The 20,190-nt window shown below is 42.1% G+C and overlaps 1 protein-coding gene across 2 annotated transcripts in view; it reads left to right on the top strand.

Annotated features, from left to right (window-relative positions):
- Nucleotides 1–20,190, top strand: part of mgat4c (mgat4 family member C) — a 106,129-nt gene that overhangs the window by 27,334 nt on the left and 58,605 nt on the right. The window contains exon 3 of one of the 2 annotated variants that reach the window (XM_085780127.1): nt 9,529–9,599. The exons of the other annotated variant lie outside the window; for it this stretch is intronic. The gene's annotated coding sequence lies outside the window, so the exon portion shown is untranslated. The remainder of the gene's footprint in view (nt 1–9,528; nt 9,600–20,190) is intronic. 2 annotated transcript variants of the gene reach the window in all.

Genomic DNA, 20,190 nt, shown 5'->3' with positions numbered 1-20,190 from the left:
GTGAGGGAAGAAGGAATTGAACCGTTAAGGCCTCTCTGTATCATGCCCTGCATTGTTGGGAAGGGTCGAAAGGTGCCTGATGTGCACAGACAAGCACGCTCGCTCGCTCGCTCGCCTCACACGGACAGATCCTCTTTTATAAGTCCGGACAGGTTCTCATTGCCCCCAGTGAAGCACCGTATATTGATGTGCAGAGAACAAAAATTACTGTAAGCTCTGACCCCTTTGTTCGCGGTGCCAGCATTAAAGTTGCTGAGTGAGGGCTTCACATTGAGCTATGTTTTATTGTTGCACTCAGCAGAAGTGATTCGAGGGTGCACCCACACTCTTACATGATTCTTTAGGCTCACTGTGTACCAGCATGTTTACACCCTCTCACAAAAAGGTTGAAGTAATGTATCAAGTTATTTAAAAAATCCTGAAAGTCACATCAAATTGATGAGAAAATTAAAGGTCCAATACTTTTCATGTAAAGTGTGGCTTTATAAAAAAATAAATAAAATAAAATAAAAACAGTGGGCGGGGCTTGAAGCATGGCTGCTTTTTTTGTGACATCACGAAGTTACAGTTATTCCAACAGCTCACTTTAAGACTCATTTTATGACTATGGGTTGTGTGCATTGCGATCAAGATGGTTAGTTGGGGAAACATAGGAGGATAAGCATTTTTTATTTATGTTTGTTTGCTTGAAACTGACAACTCTCACTCTCTGTCCTGACAAGGTATTGGTGTATTTTTCCAGCTGCCATTCCTGCAAATTGACGGGTTTAGCTCCTTAGGTAATAGCGGCGTATGAAACACTGGCTGTCTGAATCTATTTTTTATGAGACTGTCATTGATTTGCTGCAATTTCAAGTTGGAAAGAAACGTGATACGTCTTGAATTATATAAGAAATACTGTATGGATTTGTAAACACGATATAAAACTTTTATTTTGGAGGGGGGTCTTTAACTGTTCAAGTAGATAGAGCTAGAGCGATCTTTCCAATATATGACTCAGACCAAAGAAGCTGTATTAGACAGGCAGCCAATTCTTGAAAATTACATCTGGCAACAAGCATTTATTCCCAAAGGTTACTTCTGCAGTCTGTAATTTTTTTGACTGCTTACCCCACAGTTGGGGGTTCGCTGCCGTCTGTGATGTCTGAAGATGTTTCATGTCCTCCATTCACTCTTTGGAAAAAAAAAAAAAAAAATGCAGGGACTGGTGGCAGCTGTCTGAGAACCTGTACGCTCCCTCGGTCCGTGACGACTGTTGATAATTAAAGGAAGTGAATAGTAACGCAGCGAGTCTCTGATGTGCGGTAGGTGGTGCTTTGAACCCTGCGGGGCATCCTGGGAGGTAGATGTGACAGGAAGTAAGAGGGCAGGGGTGGTTTGATATGATTCCTCATCTCAGCCCGGTGTGTCTGCATATGTGTGTGTGGTGTGTGGAGAAAATAATCACACAGTGCTGCATATCAAATCATGGCCTGATGAGGAAAAAATAAACATGTCTAAGCTCATTGCCGCTGATGCAACGCAACACGGACAGCTCCCGGGTCTCAGGCTGCGGGGCTGCGCTCTCTACACTTATTTCACACAAATGCTGTTGTTAAAGCAGCAGGAGAGACCTTAACACGTTAAAAGAACCTCCCAGGAGGTTTAACCAAGGGGGGAGGGAAGATGGAGCGCTGATGGGATGGAAAACACTGGATCAACCACAGTGAGTTCATTGAGAAGAATGGATGAATAAATTAAAAGCGATGGCATTCCTGGCGATCTTCAAGGCAAAGAGACATTATCGATTTCCAAGCAGAAAACGCATTCTTAATGTGTCCAGGGATCCAGGCTTTCCCTGCCTGCCCCGTTCCTGCACTCGCTCTGTTTCTGCAGCTTTTAGCCGCCACAAATGACTCAGGAGTGAAGCTTGATATACGGCAAAAGCCCCAGTTTAACTCAGGCAGGCTGGCCTATAGCTGTGGGAATAGTGAGCACTCATCTCGATGGACAACGGAGGAATTGCCTCAACCATCTGTTTCTTTTTGACAAAATCAAGTGAATCAGCTCTTATTCTTTTTTTTTCCTCCTCTTTTTTAAAGGAGTGTATCCTGAAAAGGCTTTTTATCCGTGAGGATGGAAGCAGAGTGTTGCTGCGTGAGATGGTAATCTGTGTTGATATTTAAAAAAAGAGGGGAGCGATGCATTCCTGAGCCCATTTTCACCCAGATTCTGTGAGGAGAACAAGCTGTCCTAAGCTGTTTTTGAAAATTGTTTACAACATGATGGTTCATTGGCATATGGGTACCACCTGCAAGATATTAGAAGTAAACGTCAGCATTTGGAAGTGTTAAAGAGTTTCTGCGGCGAATGCCTGATGTGAGCGAGTTTGACACTATTTTATCTGCCACAGGGTGCGCACTTCTACGTTTTGAACGCGTCCCTGAATGTGGGCTGCATTTAGCTGAGGTCGACGTTTTTTTTCCACCACCGCTGCCTTGGCTCTTAGCAATAGACATGCAAAGTTATCAGCTCTTTTCATTTCTGGGCTGACACTCCGGGTGAAAGATTCGAAGGTGAGGTGAGTTGGGGGAGCCGCGGATTAAAGATCATATCAAAAGCCAGCGAATGGGTATAGCGATTCAGGAACGATGGCAGAGATAGCGGGAGAAGCCGCGAGTTGGTGGAGATACGGAGTGCGGCCCCGAGTTTATCATATAGAGCACGGAGAGTCGCAGGATAGCAATCAAGGAGGTGGGGTGCTGTGTGGGCATAGTTGTACGTCAGGGGCTCAGCAAATGTTTGACTTTTGGGCTCAAGGACACAAAATAGATGGTTGTAAGTAAGTTGATGGGTGGCTAAAGCGCCCACTGGTACACAGTGGTGTTTGTAGCCTCTTGAAGGGGCAGAGAAGATAAAAGAAAAGTCCACCTCCTCCATTTGAAGAGTAAGAGCTTGTTTTTTTACCTTCGAGACCACTAAGACCTAAAAGACCACCTAAAAAAACATTAGAAAAGTATTGTTCGACAACAATTTCTGCAAACGTTTCATTATACATTGTTCTCCAATCCAAGTTTAGGTTTTGAGTAAACAATGGGGTAAAAGCAGTGATCAATCATACAAGCCAAAAGTTAAAGGTTTCCAATGGTTTTCAAGTCTGCTTCAAAGGCTGAGAAAGAAACGTTTCAGAGAGACAGACTTGCATCAAATGAATCTTTTCCTTACGAGCTGATTAGCATCTGGTTAGCAGGTTTACATCATTGTTAGAATCTTTAAAACCGTGGTCTTTGGTCTATCATCGAGGTAACTGTCTAAATCTGTTTCAGGATCACTCCAATGACTCAGGTTTAATATCTAAAAACTACAAAAACTAAAAAACAAAACACTTACAGTGAAAATCACAGAATATTTGATCAGTCACACGTCTAAAAACAACATATCACACCCTCTAAGATCAGTCAACACGAGTGGTGTTATTGGATCATATTTAGAGAAGTTTGGTAGCCCACCTGATGGGAACACATACAGTAGGTGGGACTTTTTTTTTAACCCTCCGATGTGACATAAACCCCAAACTGAGCACAGGAGCAGCTCATTAAAGGACAATATAACTAATAGTTGATACTAAAAACTTGATGCCATCCCTGGTATATGTATATCCCTTTTCCTGTCATGTTTTGGAGGGTGGGGGAAATTTGTTCCCCTTGAACAGCTGTATATCCAAGAATCGCTTAGCAAAGAGAAGATTAAGTGCACACATTAATCCAGGAGTCAGAGCAATCTTGTAATCCACTCAGTATGCTAATTGCCTGTTCTTTCTCCAGCAAAGGGGTTTACAGGCCATTAAATGGCACTGAGCAGTTGACAAAGGATAGCCAGCATTCTCCCCCACCCACTCTCCCTCTCGCTCTCTATTTCTTACTTGGACAAGCTGCTGCACACCCACACAACACTCCTCTAAAGAAATATGCAGATCTAGAAAAAAAGTGTGCCACACGGATTCCAAAGCTGTTATTTATTTTTTGCAGTATTAGGGTAGAAATAGCCGGCTGTTCTTCTGCTTCCGAGCAGACGTGACAATGATCTATTGGTTCCTCAACTTGAACTTTTGATCTTCTCGATTCTGAAGGGGTTTCTTCTTCCAACATACCAAAGAGTCCCTGTAAAAATGTCCACATATGTGACAGTGGTTCAAGTAAATAGTGAGTGAGCTGTCTCCAATAGCAGTCCTGGTTCTGCACAACCTTTGCTTCCCCCCACTTTGCCCGTACACAAGAGGATCACGCCAAGGTAAAGTGCAATCCTTAGCGCACCGCTGCCTGCACGGTCGCCCCATGTGGCCTTGGCAGCCGCAACATGATGGATGTTGTTTCAGACGGAGCTTCTCGCTACACTGATAAAGCAGCCTTGTCAAAACACATTCGCTAGCAATGTAGGCAGATAGAGATACTTGGAGATAATTAGAAGATTTTGCGCTTTGCGTCATTTGTGGAGCCAACTGCCAGGGAACTGGGCTGTGACAGATGACTCAAACAAGAGAAATTCGGCATGAAGCCTGACTGCAAATGTAGCTGGTAATGACCAGAGTGTGTTTTTCAGATGCAGCTAATGAGCACGGCCATTAGACATAAATGACATTTTAAAAACCTGGGGAGTAAGGAAATGAAGAAGCACCCCAGATAGACTGCCTGTGGCCACAAAATATGGCAGGAGCATCTGTAGGAATCGGGCTCTCAGTTCACGGGCGATCTCTGCAACTCGGGTCCCTGAACAATTGTAACTTTGACAGTTAATCTTTTTATGTACTAATATAACTTGGATTTTCTGATGAGTCCATTTTAACAGAATCTTTGGGGCTTTAGGGAGAGATCGAGGCAATGGGGGAAAAAAAAGAAAAAAGACAGCAGCTCAGACTTTGTGAGGATATGTTGACTCAGTCTTAACCTATGTGTCGGATGGAGAAAACAAAGCCAGAGCAGATAATGAAAATGCCGCTCACTAGAAAGCAGATGGATTTGTTTTTTCTTCTGTTTGAACAGTAGCTCTCAAAACATGTGTCACTAAGTCACAGGAATCCGCAGGCTCATGGCGCGACCGATCCCGACGCAACATGATTGATCAGTCAACCTTCTCCAGCCGAATGTGTGTAGATACAGATGAAATCAACTGCTGTGATGTCTGTGGTAGAAAACCACAATAAGAGCTTATAGGAACAGAATCTGGTGTTGATAGTTTATTTTTCCCCACTTAAAGCTTCAGTTGGTAACAATTTTTCAGTCATATTTGCTGGAACTGTCACTATATTCTGATAGTCGGACATTAAATGGGTAATTTAGGACAAAATCCAACTCCTCTGGCTCCACCTACAGCCTGTAATCGTATTTGCCAGAATCCACCGCGACCGACAATTTTCCGCCAGTCAGGTGGAGGGAGCAGGAGGAGCAGCCAATCGCCGCTCCTACATGTCGTAGTAAGCTGACGAAAGTGAAAGTAAAGTCCACGACTTGGTTGGACATTTCAAGACGATACACCTTCTCTTTTCACTTCTGTCAACCCCCCCCCCCCCCGTGTGAGTCTTGGTTGCTATGGATACGGTACGTCTTCTGTGGGTGCGTTTCTGGCTAATTTGTGTGTGTGTGTGCCTGTGTGTGTGCGTGGGGCGCTTGGCAGAGATTCATAAAGGGACCTGACGGTGTATTGTCTTGAAATTTCCGACCAAGTCGAGGAGTTTACTTTCACTTTCGTCAACTTACCAACTGGAGCTTTAAAGGGACAATGAGGAGTATTTGGTTATAAAAAAAGTGTCACATTAATGTGGATGAATCTACGCTACCCACACTTGTTAATGGCTCCATTTTCGATAAATATATCGTTTTGTCTCTATTGTTATTTTGTTATTATAATTAGTGGTGGAAATGCTGGGCGAGCCGACCAGCGTTTCCTTACTTTCGGTTTCGCGGACGCTGCTCGGCGGGTCATGATAATAACGCCGCGAATCGCCGTTTATGGTCGGAACTACAGCGGTATCTGAACGTCTTCGAACCTCTGACTTTCATTCTTGATGAATGAAAACATTCTTGGCAAGACGTCCGTCTTGCGCCGGTCCAAGAATTTCACTGTGCGTGCGGAGGCTCATGGTAAATGTAGTATGAAAACACCTTGCTTTCCAAAACTCCTCGTTGTCCCTTTAAGATGATAAACAGTTGAATAAAAGCACAATATTCCCCGTTCAGTTTTGTACCATTAATAAAAGTATCTGTTGAATAACTTGAAAAAGGAAGCACTGATACAGTCACCTTTTATACAGGAGACATTTGACACTGTGTTCACATGGAAAATGTGTGGGTGCTGCTATTTGCTTACATGCATACACTTGATTATTAACAAACACTGATCAGTGTGCAGACAAATACTGGTGTTAAATGATAGAATATTCCCGGTTCATGAGAAAACTGGATGTCAGTAGAGCAGTCGGTCAGATCTCAGGTGTGTCCTGAAGGAAGGGTTAGAGCACTGACCACATGAGATCACCTGAGATACAGTAGATATTAATATCTGTTTTTTTTAACTGGGCTTTTGATTCTTTAAAGGAAACATTCAAGGTTGTGATCAAAAAAATCATGTTGAAGTCTCTCCTTCAACAAATGCGATCTGGTCTGTTTGATGTAGCCTGTTTTATTTTCCTCCGGAGGAAGTTAAGCTCTAGGAAAGTGGGAAAGAGTGGGCGTGTGTTGGCATGGTGATTACAAATTAATTACCAAAGTCACCACAAAAACTCAGCTTGATTTTGAACATGAAAAGTATGTAGAGAGTAAATGAGGATGTGAGAGTAATTGTTAATTTTGGACCACTTTAAAAATATGTGGTGAGTGTGAGTGAGTAGATTTCACTTTGTTTGTTTTACTGTAGTTTTTTTTTCTCATTGAACCTCGGTTAAAGGACATTTTCCTGGAGTCACGGTGTGGTGTGTTGACGTACGATGACCTTCAAGTATTCTCTTGGCACGTATGGAGGTTTTCTGAGGTTATAGCAGCTCGTTGCTGTGGATATGAGGGGGAGTGGGAGTGGGGAGTGGGGGGACGGTTCAGTGCAGATGAGATGTTAAGGTAAGACTGCGTGTGGGCGGTTGTCTCTCAGGCTTTGAATTTTTCCTCGGAGCTGTGGAGGTCACAGTGGAAAATGGGTTGCGGTGAATTTGCTCCAACGTACCAACCTACCAACATCGTGTTGGCACTGAAATACTCAGTACAGGAGAGTTTTTATATTGAATCCTTCCAACAATCCTAACAATCTTCAACGACTATATACATCGTTTGTCCTTACCATGACATACGAAACGTAGATCCATCTCCTGAAATAGTTCCTCTACAGCAGCAGGGAAAGTGTCAAGTCTGTAACTTGTAATGTAGAGTAGATATTTCCTTAGTGAGACCTGTCAATATGACAACAATATGAAAAAAAAACTGGATGAACAAGTCAAAAAACAAAAAAAGAGGGGGTTAAAGGACAGAAAACAGAGGATCCAGATCCATATTTCCTTTTGCCCACATTCTGCATGATTGCAAGATGCTATTTTCACATCTCGACCAATTCTGGTGCACACACAGAAAGCCCTGTGACAGTCGGACTGAGGCCAAGATATGGAAGTATATTGGCTGGACTTGGGCTGAGGACCTGGGTATATGCTGGGCCTGAGGTTTCATTTTTCTGTCTGGGATTCTCTATTTGGACACTAGAGCTAAATGTGGGACTGTCAGTGTCTGGCAGCCCGGATATTACTGCTTGTGGGTCAGTCCGGTCACTCGTATATTGATTTCACCTGTTAGAACTTACCCACCATACTGACTTTAAAAGTGTGAACCATGGGAAATATGAGTATGATGCTGCTTTAAAGGGGAACTATGCAAGTCTGATCGCTTTTTTGCTGGTCATTTGCATTTGTTTTTAACGAAGCTGGCGAGAAGACAATCCATGGAGTGGTGGATAACATTATACATCATATACGTTTTACATTGTGTATATTTGTGTAGTCTTATCTGTCATAAACAAGTGATTACAGATTATGGTGTGTGGCGCCGCCAAGAGCAAGGTTGTTTTTTTTGGCAAAGAGACGCTAGGTGGAAGACAGAGAGCCTCCATTGTCCCCGTAACATTTTATTTAACCTTCACAATTACTCCGAAGCTGTTTAATTGATTAGTTAGTTATTTAGTTAGTTAGTTTCAGTTTATTTCGGACATGTTAAGAAATAAGAAATGATACAGTAATGGACAGACATAACAAATAAATACTTTACAAAGACAACACATGAAAAAATGAAATAAATGAAAATGAAGATAATTAGATTTTTTTTTTTTTTCATATCCGAAAAGGAGTGGGAAGAAGTAAAAATTATTTACTCCCACCCCGTATTCATAAATTAGCTATCAAGCTTCCTTGTCATTATAATCTATACAATAAGTTTATCTAGCTGGATTTATTCTGATATATTATCACTAATCTTTATCGCTCTGATATATAGGCATATACATATATAAAGACATATACAGTACAAAGAGGTAAGGTAAAATATCTTATATAGTTCCACTTGCAGTGCAAAGCTGAAAAAAAAAAAAAGAGGTTGCAGATACAACAAGCAGAATCTGAGGCAGACTTTCAGGTTGTTGAGGAAGCTTTTGTTTTTTCTTTGGATTTTCCCAGATGCATCTTTCACCACAGATTATTTGCTTGAAAAAGTCCAATAACAAGACACGACTCAGTAACGGTCTTTTTGAGGGGGTATTAGAGACTTTGAGTGAAAACTGCATTTGGCATCTCAGCACGTCGGCTGTGGCTCCAAATGACAGCAGGAGGTAATTGCTTAAAGGATGAACTTCAGTGTCCAAAAGTTATGTAATGTGCTTTTAGTAAACTGCACGCAGCACCCTGGTGTTGACTAACCCAGCTGGTCTGGGATCAGGATTTGTTCCAGAGGACGCTGAAGAGGGAGAGAGGCAGGCAGGCAGGAGACTGAACCGTGCTGAGATTGTTTTTGAAGAGCAGGAAAAGGTAACTCGCGGCAAGACGCCGTCTTTTCTTTGTATTGTTATAATAAACACTCAGCTGATCCCCATGCGCCAAAGCTGCCTTTTTAAAACAAGGCCACAAAAACCAACTGACTTATAGGAGCACCTAGCAAAATGAGGTCATCTCCACACATCCTTTGATCCCTCCATTCTTCATCTCGGAGGCACGAGGATCTATCTTTGTGAACGGTTTTGAGCCCCCAAAATTACAAACAAACTAAAGGCGTGGGATCGATAGAGTGTGTCTCACAGAATGATGAACTGGCACTTCAGAGGGGGGGAAAAATCAATGTCGCGCTCCCTTTCTCTCCTCTCTCCTCTCTCCGTCTCTCTCCTTGGGTCCTAAACTCTCTTCACAGTCAGTCCTTCCACTGCAGTGTTTAAGTGTGTGTGTATGTGTGTGTGTGTGTGTGTTCACATGCGTGTTGCTCGAAGCACAGACTCTCGCTGTGATTTAATGGTCCTTTGTTTCTTATTCCTTTTTAGCCTGGAAGACCCCTGCCACTTTGATGTGTGAGCACACCCACCAATAATGGCCCATAGGACACGTGGTGGAAGTAAGTGCTTCTGGTCAGATTTACCGCTTTAGTGCTTCCTCCTCCGTCCCTCCACCCCCCTCCCCCTCTAAAACCTCAGCTCATCCCATGTAGCACGTATTGATCAGCGCAACATGGTAATCTTTAAATCACAATGCAGCGCTTAACGCGATGCCGCCAAAATGAAACCATATATTTGCTGCAACACATGGCTCTGACACTCGACTGCACGGCGAGGACTCGTGTTTTTATAGCACAGCAGGGTTGGAGGTGACAAAGAGAACATATAGAGTTCATTATATGTCTTAAAATTAGAATTAATAAAGTTCCCCAAGAGGAAAATTGGATTCCCAGAGCTCCTCCGTCTGAAGGTAGAAATGAACTGTTAATCTGTGGTGATCGGAGCGTCACATTCACAACAGAGGGAAGCAGAGGCGTGTTTCTGAAAATGTGTTTGTGATGCCGACACAGTCTGTTCAAAGAAGTAAAAAAAAATGTTAAGTCTCTTTTTTTTTAGTTTGCTGCTTGAAAAGTTAAACATGTGAATAGGTACAGTATTAGCTTTGTGATTGATTCTCTCCGGAGAGGTGGAGTTATCCGATTACTGCGGCGCGATTAGCTCAGCGGTTGTTGGGGAGGGTGGAGGCAGATTGAGGTTTGGACCCGTGTACATTGTGTGTGCAGTGTGTGTGTGTGTGTGGTAGCTGAATAGGGAATCAGCACGAGCTCCCAGTCAAATGGGGCAGTTTTCCGTGTGTGATGGATAACTTTGTCTACTCCAGCAGCAGCAGCAGCAGCAGCAGCAGCAGCTTTGGCAGATGACCAACACATTGTCTGGCGAGCGTTTACAAAGCTGTACACAACAAAAAGTTTAGAGGAGGTGATGACTAGTGGTCCAGCTCTGGGGATGATGTTAGTCTGCTGGGTTTGTCGGTCTCTGATCCAGACTGAAATATCTCAAACACTATTGGATGGATCCCTATGAAAATCAACACAGACGTTTAGGCTTAACCCAGAATGATTTAAAGGCCCCATATTATGAAGAGTGTAGCTGTCATGTCTGTTTATGTCTTTTGACCATAAAGAAACATTCTGTTTTTGGGCTTGTCCATCCGTCTTTATATGCACACAGCAGATTTGTAAAGTGTTCAAAATTGCCAGAAACATTCATTTGGATTTGAAGATATTGCATTTACATGTGGCAAAAGTTTCCAACTGGGACACATGGATGAATTGATTAGGTCAAAAGTCAAAGGTGAAGGTCCTGCAGTAATTCTTTTCGCCATACAAAAATGATGGCAAAATCTCACATAAATGGTCTCACATAATATTTTCAGATTCTGTATAAAGAGGGTTGTGATCTGTAACTAGTCTGTGTGACGGAGGCAGGCAACCGTGAGGTGGTAATTAAAATTTAGATTATAAAATAGGTCTAGGCTCTTCATTAATACTCTGAAAAAGTATCAAAGCTTCATTTCACAGAGGGTATAATGCACACAGCCTGTGTGAAGAAACCGAGCTTTAAAATGAGCCGTCAGGATTTCTGTAACTTTGTGATGTCACAACGAAGCAGCCCACCTGGTCCCACCGTCCAACCTCAGGGAGTCTGGCTTCATCTGAACTCTGCTCCATATTATTTTGAATTAAATCACTCACTCATACACTGCAAAAACTAACAAAATATTTCCAAGAATATTTGTCTTATTTCTCGTCAAAATGTCTAATTTCTAGTCAAAACTAATCTCTTTCCACTTAAAATAAGACTCATCACCTAAAAATTAACTTGTTTTTAGATAATTTTCACTTGTTTCAAAAAAGATTTCACTTGAAATAAGTAGAAAAATCTGCCAGTGAAAGCAGGGTTTTTGTGCTTGTAATAAGAAAGAAAAACTTGCTCCACTATCAGATTTTTCTTCTTATTTCAAGTGAAAATATGTTTGAAAGAAGTAAAAAGTGTCTTAAAAACAAGCTACTTTTTAATGTGATGAGTCTTATTTTAAGTATAATGAGATTTGTTTTGACTAGAAATAGGACAAATATTATTGGTAAGATATTTGAGTTTTTGCAGTGCCAATCAGAAGAGAGACCCAGAGCCTTCTCTCCTCTGATTGGCTCACTTACCTTTCGTTACTAGAGCTCCAGAGAGAAGCTCGAGAAAGGAGACAAAGTGAATTATTCTTTTGTTTTTACAGACACAAATATATCTTGTTCTGGGTCGAAGGTACAGAATGATCTTCTTTATTTATAATAAAATAACTGTTGCACTAAATAGAAAAAAACCCACAAACCCACCCACCTATGTAAAGTGCAAACGTTTTGTATCCGGCCCTCTCTCAAAGTGTGGGGGGCTCGTATAAGGTTCAGCTAATTTGCATGGGCAGGTGCGTGTTGCCTGTGTAAGAGCAGTCGCTCCTGGGCATTACCTGCTGGTGTGATGTGGGTGAGCTCTCAGACAGAAGCCGGTGGTGCTGAGAGGCAGCGCTGTCAGCTGTGGAGATCTCCGCCTGTCAGCCGTGCCTTGTGAAATTTAGGGCTGGGAGATGAAGGGCTGAGACAGAGACAGGTATCCATGTGCTGTGAACCTGGAGGTGGGAGTTGGAGAGGTGGGGGTGGGGTGGGGTGTAGTCTATCTATCTATCTATCTATCTATCTATCTATCTATCTATCTATCTATCTATCTATCTATCTATCTATCTATCTATCTATCTATCTATCTATCTATCTATCTATCTATCTATCTATCTATCTACACTGCAAAAACTCAAAATCTTTCCAAGGATATTTGTCTCATTTCTTGTCAAAATGTCTCAATTTTAGTCAAACTAATCTCTTTCCACTTAAAATAAGACTCATCACCTAAAAATTACCTTGTTTTTAGATCATTTCCACTTGTTTCAAACACATTTTCACTTGAAATAAGTAGAAAAATCTGCCAGTGAAAGCAAGTTTTTTGTGCTTGTAATAAGAAAGAAAAACTTGCTCCACTGTCAGATTTTTCTACTTGTTTATGTAAAGTGGAAAATTTGCTTGAAAAAATTGAAAAGTGTCTAAAAACAAGCTACTTTTGGAAATGTGATGGGTCTTATGTTAAGTATAATTACATTTATTTTGACTAGAAATGCCATTTTGACTAGAAATAAGACAAATATTCTTGGTAAGATTTAGAATTTTTGCAGTCTGTCTATCTATCTATCTATCTATCTATCTATCTATCTATCTATCTATCTATCTATCTATCTATCTATCTATCTATCTATCTATCTATCTATCTATCTATCTATCTATCTATCTATCTATCTATCTATCTATCTATCTATCTATCTATCTATCTAGTTTTTTTGGTCTCCTGTCTCCAGAGTTGTTGAGTTTGGGTCGGGAAGCTGCTGTGTGTCAGTAATAAAATATTCATAGTACGTGCCGGGAGTTTGACGAGCTGCTGTGACACCTCCATACTCTCCACCCTCATTTTCATTTCCTCTCTGGCTCCATCCAGTACGTTACCTCACAGCTCCATCCTCCTCCCTCCCTTCCGCCCCTCAGCTGCTCTGTTCAGCCCCACACTGTATGCTCAGTACAGTCGTGATGAAAAGAAAACCACAGCACCCTGCTTTTTTACATTTTTTATACCTAAGAGCATGTAATGTAAAAAAAAAAATTGAAACAATTCATAACCACGGGCACATAATGGCTGAAAAGCTTTCATTCATTTGAGCTTTTATCACTGTTCTGTTGAAGGCTGCTGAAAATGGTACTTTACAGTCTGCTCTTTAAGGTTCCTCTTGCCCCGGCGTAATGGGAACACTCGCAATCTGAATTTGAAATTAATGGAAAGTTCAACCTTGGGTGCTGTACGTGACTCCCTATGATTTCACCGGGATGTCTTTCGGCGTCCCTCGGAGAAGTCAGCTGGACTTCGTGTTCCTGCCATGATTTTTCTTTTAAGAGAATGTTATTATAAGAAGAATAACCGAATCAACAAGAGTTAAAAGTCTGACTTTCCACAAAAAGAAAAAAGAAAAAACTTCTGTGTCCTGGACTGTGGATTTCTCCCAGTTGATTTTTTGAATATTGATTCATAATGGTGGCTCTAGGAAAAAAAACTCCTTGACCCCTCTGACACTGGACCAGAACAGTATTTGGGACAAACTTCATGGAAACTGTGCACTGCAATAACAGTCAAGTGTCCTGTAGCGTGATTCAAGACAATATCAATATCTTAAAATATTATTGGGTGCCAGACAGACAAATTAATTAGGGTCTGACTATTCTTAGATGTTAATCCTGCTACTCTATGTCACTCAAAAGATAGAAGCTAAACAGATCACTATTAGTGTAATACATTTGTTTCTTTAGTATTTCATGTCTTTTCTCACAAAGAAATCAGTACATGCACATTTCAATTAATCAATAACTTAAAGGAACTTCAGTAGAGGCAGTGGGGATACAGTAGTGTTCCATATCAATAGTCCAATAGTTCAGTCTTCAATAATCCACACTTCAGAAATGATCTCCACTCTCCTGCTCCACACCTCCTCCTCCTCCTCCTCCTCCTCCTCCTCCTCCTCCTCCTCCTCCTCCTCCTCTGTGCAGAGCAGAGCAGTCAGTAAATCATGTTGTCTTTAGCTGGTTGCTACAATCCTTAAGAAAAACCAATGAACAAAAGCAGGACCTAAAACTACATAAGTGTAATGCATTCAATTATGAAACAATATCTGTTCTCCTTTTCTGAATGAACAAAGATCATGATCTCACAATCTTAGGAAAGTTCACTTCCATGGATAATTTGACATTATAGCATGTCCAAACCAGACATGAATGATGAACATTAACATGCAACTTTAACCAAATATTACCAGCTGTTGTAGTTTCTTAACCATAATACTTGTGTGTACATGTAAACACAATAACATACATTGCTATGATTGCTCTGTGTGTGTGTTTTATGTGTATTTATTGGTATTGTATGTTTTTATGTATTTTGGACATCCTGGCTGCAAATCAATTTCCCAACTGGGACAATAAAGATAACTTTGAACTTTGAGCTTTAAAGCTTAGGTGGGCGGAAGTCCTGCAGCTGGTTCACAGGAGGCCACACTGCACTACAATACATTTAGATTAGTTAGATGAAGTCAAGAAGCAGACCATGTTCTTCAAGGTCAGACACCCACTTAAAGGGAAGTGCAGACATATCTGTCTCTGAAGAGCAGCCAAGATACGCGTGGTTGGCTAAAGTTTCCCGACACCGTCTAGATGTTCTTAAATCTGAAAACATATTCAAGTGCAGACGTCTTGTTTCTTCTTGAATTACAATCTGCTGACATGTGATTATGACAGTTTTTGCTCATTTATGCAAGAAACAAATTACTGCTTAGTGCTTACCACACAGTTTAACTTCAACTCCATTCTCACCATGTGGTCCGGTGAAATAAAAGGATAAATAAAGTATGAGCACAGTTAATTTATCTTAGCAGCTAAGTAGCAGGACCTCCTCACATGTCAAAGCCAAAAGAAAAAGCAGCTTTCTTGACAGCAGGCCAGTTTAAATCCAAGGCTCTTGCTGTGAGACGGCATTGATCAGCGCCTTGCTCGCTGCATAATTCTCTGCATCACCCCGCAACCGAATGATTATCCTCGGGAGGAAAAGCAAACAGGAGTGGTGGTGGTGGGGGTGAAAAAAAAAAGTTGCAAATCATCTTTTCATTATGTTTTTTTTTTTCTGCAGCCTTCTCTCATAAGTCATTATCACGGAGCCGAGGCCTGCATCTCCAAACTCTACAGAAATATCAATATGGATTTAGGAATCTCCCTGAAGCAAGGTCCTCAGCTAATTAAATCTGTAATCACTTTGTACTGTAAAAACACAAGCAGGGGAGGAAGAGGAGGGATGGTGGTGGTATGAGGCGGTTTAAATGAGGGCCAGTGGAGTTTTATTTAACAAAGGCGGCTAATTGGGTCAGAGCTCTTTATCCTCGTGAAGCACCAAGGTTTCCTGCCATCCAGTCGGACCGCTTACGGCACTTTGCTCTCGAACAGTTTCAACTCCTTCCGAGAGAGAAGGAGGAAGAAGAAGAGGAAGAGGGGGAGGGAAGGAGGGGAGGGGGTGGGGTTCAGCAGGAGACGGGAGGAAGAACCACTGTTGTCAAGGCTACAGCAAACAGGTATTTTATATTGTCTCGAGTCGAGTTTGAAGCCAGGTGCGCGACGGCGAGGGGAAGTAATGGGATTCAGAGGAGAGTGAATCCTAATAGAGGACGGCGCTACAGAGACGTACAAGTCCATGAACTTCCTCCATTTTTCATCTGCTGAGGAGGAGGAGGTCGCTCAGGCAAGGCGCCGCGTGCTTCACCGCTGCCAAGTGTGAATACGATCCCATTGCTGTCGTGTCAAACTCTCATCACACAACCTTTCTTCACCTCCTCAATACACTGTATAAATAGCGCGTGTCAGCCGAGTGGAGGCAGGTAATGTATCATATAAGCACTTGTGGTGTATACAGTGTCATGATTCTATAATACTCCACACTCTCTCTTGAATTGTTGTTGTCTAGCTCCACTTTCTCTGTTTGCACCTTGAATTCACAGCGTCACATGTGCAAACAGGGTAAATCCATTATCTGGAAAACTCATCTGTCGCACCACATTATGTTATAATGCCGCATCATGTTATGATGTCATACATTTCCACCTCATTATGAAATAACACAGCAGTTTGTAATAATCTGCCACATTTTTTTGAATAAAAGTCTTGCGGCAACTTTGTGGCATTTTGTAATAAGTTGTTACATATTGCGTCGGTTATTACAAAATGCGAAAATGTAATAATTTGGTGCATTGTGTAACAGTTTATTACAAAATTCAGCAGTGTTTATTACATAGACATGTTTATTAGAGTTAGGGTTAGGCGTTATTACATTATGAGGTGGAAATGTATTACATTATTACATGCAGCGTTATTACATAATGTGGCACTACACACGTCTCCAATAGGACTATTTATCTTTTTAATGGTAGTTTTCGACATCAAGTGGGGTTCAAATATTACTTATTGTATACAGTAGTTGATTGCAAAACCTGCCTTAATAACGCTAATATTTGTAAATAGTGGAATATTTTATTTTCTGGTATGGTTAGAGGGGCTTTTAATCTGAAACAACAGGATACAGGAAGTTGTGACATAAGGTGAAGATTTAAGCAGCTAGAATAAGTTAGATTGATTTGTATTACTTATTCACTCTTCATCATCATCTGGCTGCAGAAATCCCTCTGAGCGAGTAGATGGTTTCTGTTACTGTATTTTTTATGTATGCACAAATATGTGCAGTATTTATGGAATGATTCATGTCTATGTTTGCATTTCAGACGTCACCGAAGCTTCAGTTCAGTAGGAGACCTTGGTGTACATAATAAACTCTACATCTACTCAGTGAGTGAGAACAGATCAGTGAGTAAAGGCAGTAAAAGAGCAAAACCAAAATGACAAGTAAACAAGATGATGTAGTGTTGTTCTTCACTCTGACACAAATAAGGAACTTTGCTTCAGTCAGTTTTTAGAATGAAGTCGTAGACAGTGTTCATAATATTGATGATTAAAACATTTAATGAAGCAGCTAATAACTTTATATAATTATGTTTTTACCTTACAATACGGTAAGCACAACGTATGGAATTGTCCTACCTGAGCTTAGGTCCTCCTGGCCTGTTATTGGTTGATCTAGTGTCATGTGACAGAGAAGGGCAGGAAATTGTTGTTGTTATTTTAGGATGCACATGCCGCTACATAAAAGCTGCTGAAAAGTCTGTCTCCGTCAAGTTCACCAGATCCATACCACCATACATCAAGTGTTTATATTGTTTATTATGGACCGGGTATATCAGAGGGTATATTATTAGTAATATAATGTGACAATTTCCAATTTTCCACAGGGGATTGATGAAGTCTTTCTGATTCTGACCTCTGGCCTTACTGGCTAATTTAGTTTTTATAACAACACAATAGAAAACATTATCACCACCTCACCAACTTTGTCATTTAATTCACTGTCTTTCACCACTTTTTTTTCAGGGTATTCTTTTCATTTCTGTCCTCGAGCAGCAGCCTCCCTGTCAACTGTCCTCTTTTAGTATTCACTACTGCGCTTTCAGCCGCTGCACATTAACAGCACTTAGTGAATTAAAATGAAATAGACACCACATTCAAAGCTGCACATCATAGTATGGGGAGGGGGGGAGAAAAAGAAGAGAGACAGCAATATATGTCATTGAGATGTTTATGTTGTCACGGTGCGCGCACATTACATTTACAAACAACTTCCGTTTAGAATAAACAGTGGCAAACACTTCATTAAAACTTCACAGAGAAGACTAATGAAACGAAAAAATAAACGGGTTGTCTCATTGAATTCAGAGCCAGAGGAGTCGCTGGCTGTGTGTGTGTGTGTGTGTCTGCGAGCTGCAGCTCGTAGGGCGGTGACCTCGGAGCCGCCTCAATCCTCTGTGTTACTCACATTTGTGTCTGTCCCCGGGGCTCTTCGTCTAAAGAGCCCGGACTGAAGAGGCAGGCGGGCCAAGCGCAGTACGGCGGGGCGAGCCCTGCCCTGGAGAAATCTTCCACACGGCCTCATTTTTTTTTTTTTCCATTTTCTCTCCATATTCCCCAGATCTTCTGCTCATATTCACCTGATCCTCCTGATCTGTCAGAGCCATTTTGTTGAGGGGGAAAAAAAAAAACCTATGAAACTGGAACAAGATTCATAGTCCAGGAGTCTGTGGCTGTGAATTTCATCACCGGCACCAGGCTGTCAGGTGTTCCCCCCACAGATCTTTCCTTCAGTGTTTAATCTGGTAGGTAATTGCATCCATTATTAGAAATGATGCATAACGTCTGTCTGAGATCTGGTTATGACTGTTTTTCATGAATCCTCATCAAAAACTTGCATATTTTCAATATATCAGCGGGAAAGCGATGCGTTGAGGAGAATCTCTCATCACAGCTTGTCATATCTCCTCTCTCCTCTCCGAGATCTGAGTTAATATTTAGTGATTGGTCCCCAAGTCACGTTCAGCCCCCATCTTTTCATTCCAGCATCTGGATTTAATTGTTGCTACGCAGTAAAGCCACAGCTGCTCTGCCTGTTAGGACAATAAATTACCCCAATTAGGAGTCGAACAAAGGAGGCCGTGTGACACCGCAGCCCGTCGCCATGCCTGGAGATGGGGGGGAGGGGGGGTGGGTGCAGTGGAATGAGGTTTCTTACTGACACGAAGCCATACCAGAACACCTGCCCCATCATCTCTCTGATCAAAACACAGTTCCAGTCCAGTGGATATATAGAGCAGGAGGAGATTGCTTTGCATGGCCCACAGCTCGCCGTAGCCTCGGTCACCGCAGCCTCTCTGCCGGTGGATAAATGAAGTAGAAAGCGGGGGGAAGAAAAAAAAAAAGTGTCGTCGTGTTCGAGAGTCAACGGAAGGTGTGTGTTGTGTAATAAACCGGGGGCCGGATGATTAATTGGTGTTTTGATGATGAGTTGTGGATACATCCCGGCTTTCTGGCAGCCACACGCCGTATCGATGGCACCGGTAATGAAGGCAGTAATGAGGGAAGGTTTAGGAGGACGTGGAATGGGAGGAAACAATGGGAACATCTGTGCTCGCGCTACAGTTTGAGTATAATTGAGACCATATTTCATTTTCCTCTTTGAAATGCCGGCGCGTAACAATCCTCGCTGTCTCCCACCCTGAAAGATGGGACGTATTTATTATTTGCCCCACTCAAACGCATTCAGCAGCTTCAGCAGCTCAGGTGGTCTTCCTTTTGAGTTGGTGGGTGTGTGTGGTGTGTGTGTGTGTGTGTGTGTTGGGGGGGGGGTTGGCTGCCTCAGCGGTCGACGGCCTCCGTCTTGATCGGCACTCCCTCCACGTCTCGGCCCGGGCCGCGCCGTCCCTTTGTCTCACCACTCGCTGTGAACACGCCATTAAGTCAGCCGGAGTTTGACAAGAAAAATGAAGTGTGCTATTTCCTGTGGCCTCGAGTGTCTTCCTGAATAATGAGCGCATTGCCTGGAAACCCCCACCACCACCACCACCACCACCACCCACTTGTCCCTCCTTCCCTCCCACCCACCCACTCCTTCCCTGCCATCGGTTTTACTCTTCCCCTTGAAGTTCCAGTCTGCTGAGAGAGTGAAGGGGTCTTTAGGTTGGCAGGAGGAAAAAAAGAAAAGACAAGAAAAGTGACCATGCAAGACCTGTCAAACTAAATCTGGAAAACCCAGAAAAAGAAAGAGGATTAGATGAATGAAGTGGATTTTATTGATGAAATCCTCATCCCATGTCACGGTATTAGAGGATGCAGAGAGAGAGGAGGGGTCTGTACTGTATCTGAGGAAATATCCGTCATGATAGAGCGTCATCATGAGCCGCTGCAACACAGCTGCAGTTGTTTGAGCCAAATTAATTGGCACCGTTTCCCATATCACTTATTATGTCTTTGCCTTCCTTTCCATTTTTTTTTTTTTTTGAGGCATGTCAAATGGCTCAGCAGCACCACTGGATCAGAGCAGCAGCAGAAGACGAAGAAGACGAAGAAGGAAAAGAAGAAACGTTGCCTCGTA

Source organism: Trachurus japonicus, chromosome 6 (assembly GCF_045865225.1).
Source record: "Trachurus japonicus isolate A0001 chromosome 6, Traja_1.0".
NCBI classification, from domain to species: domain Eukaryota; kingdom Metazoa; phylum Chordata; class Actinopteri; order Carangiformes; family Carangidae; genus Trachurus; species Trachurus japonicus.
This window is presented reverse-complemented; position numbering and strand designations above follow the sequence as displayed.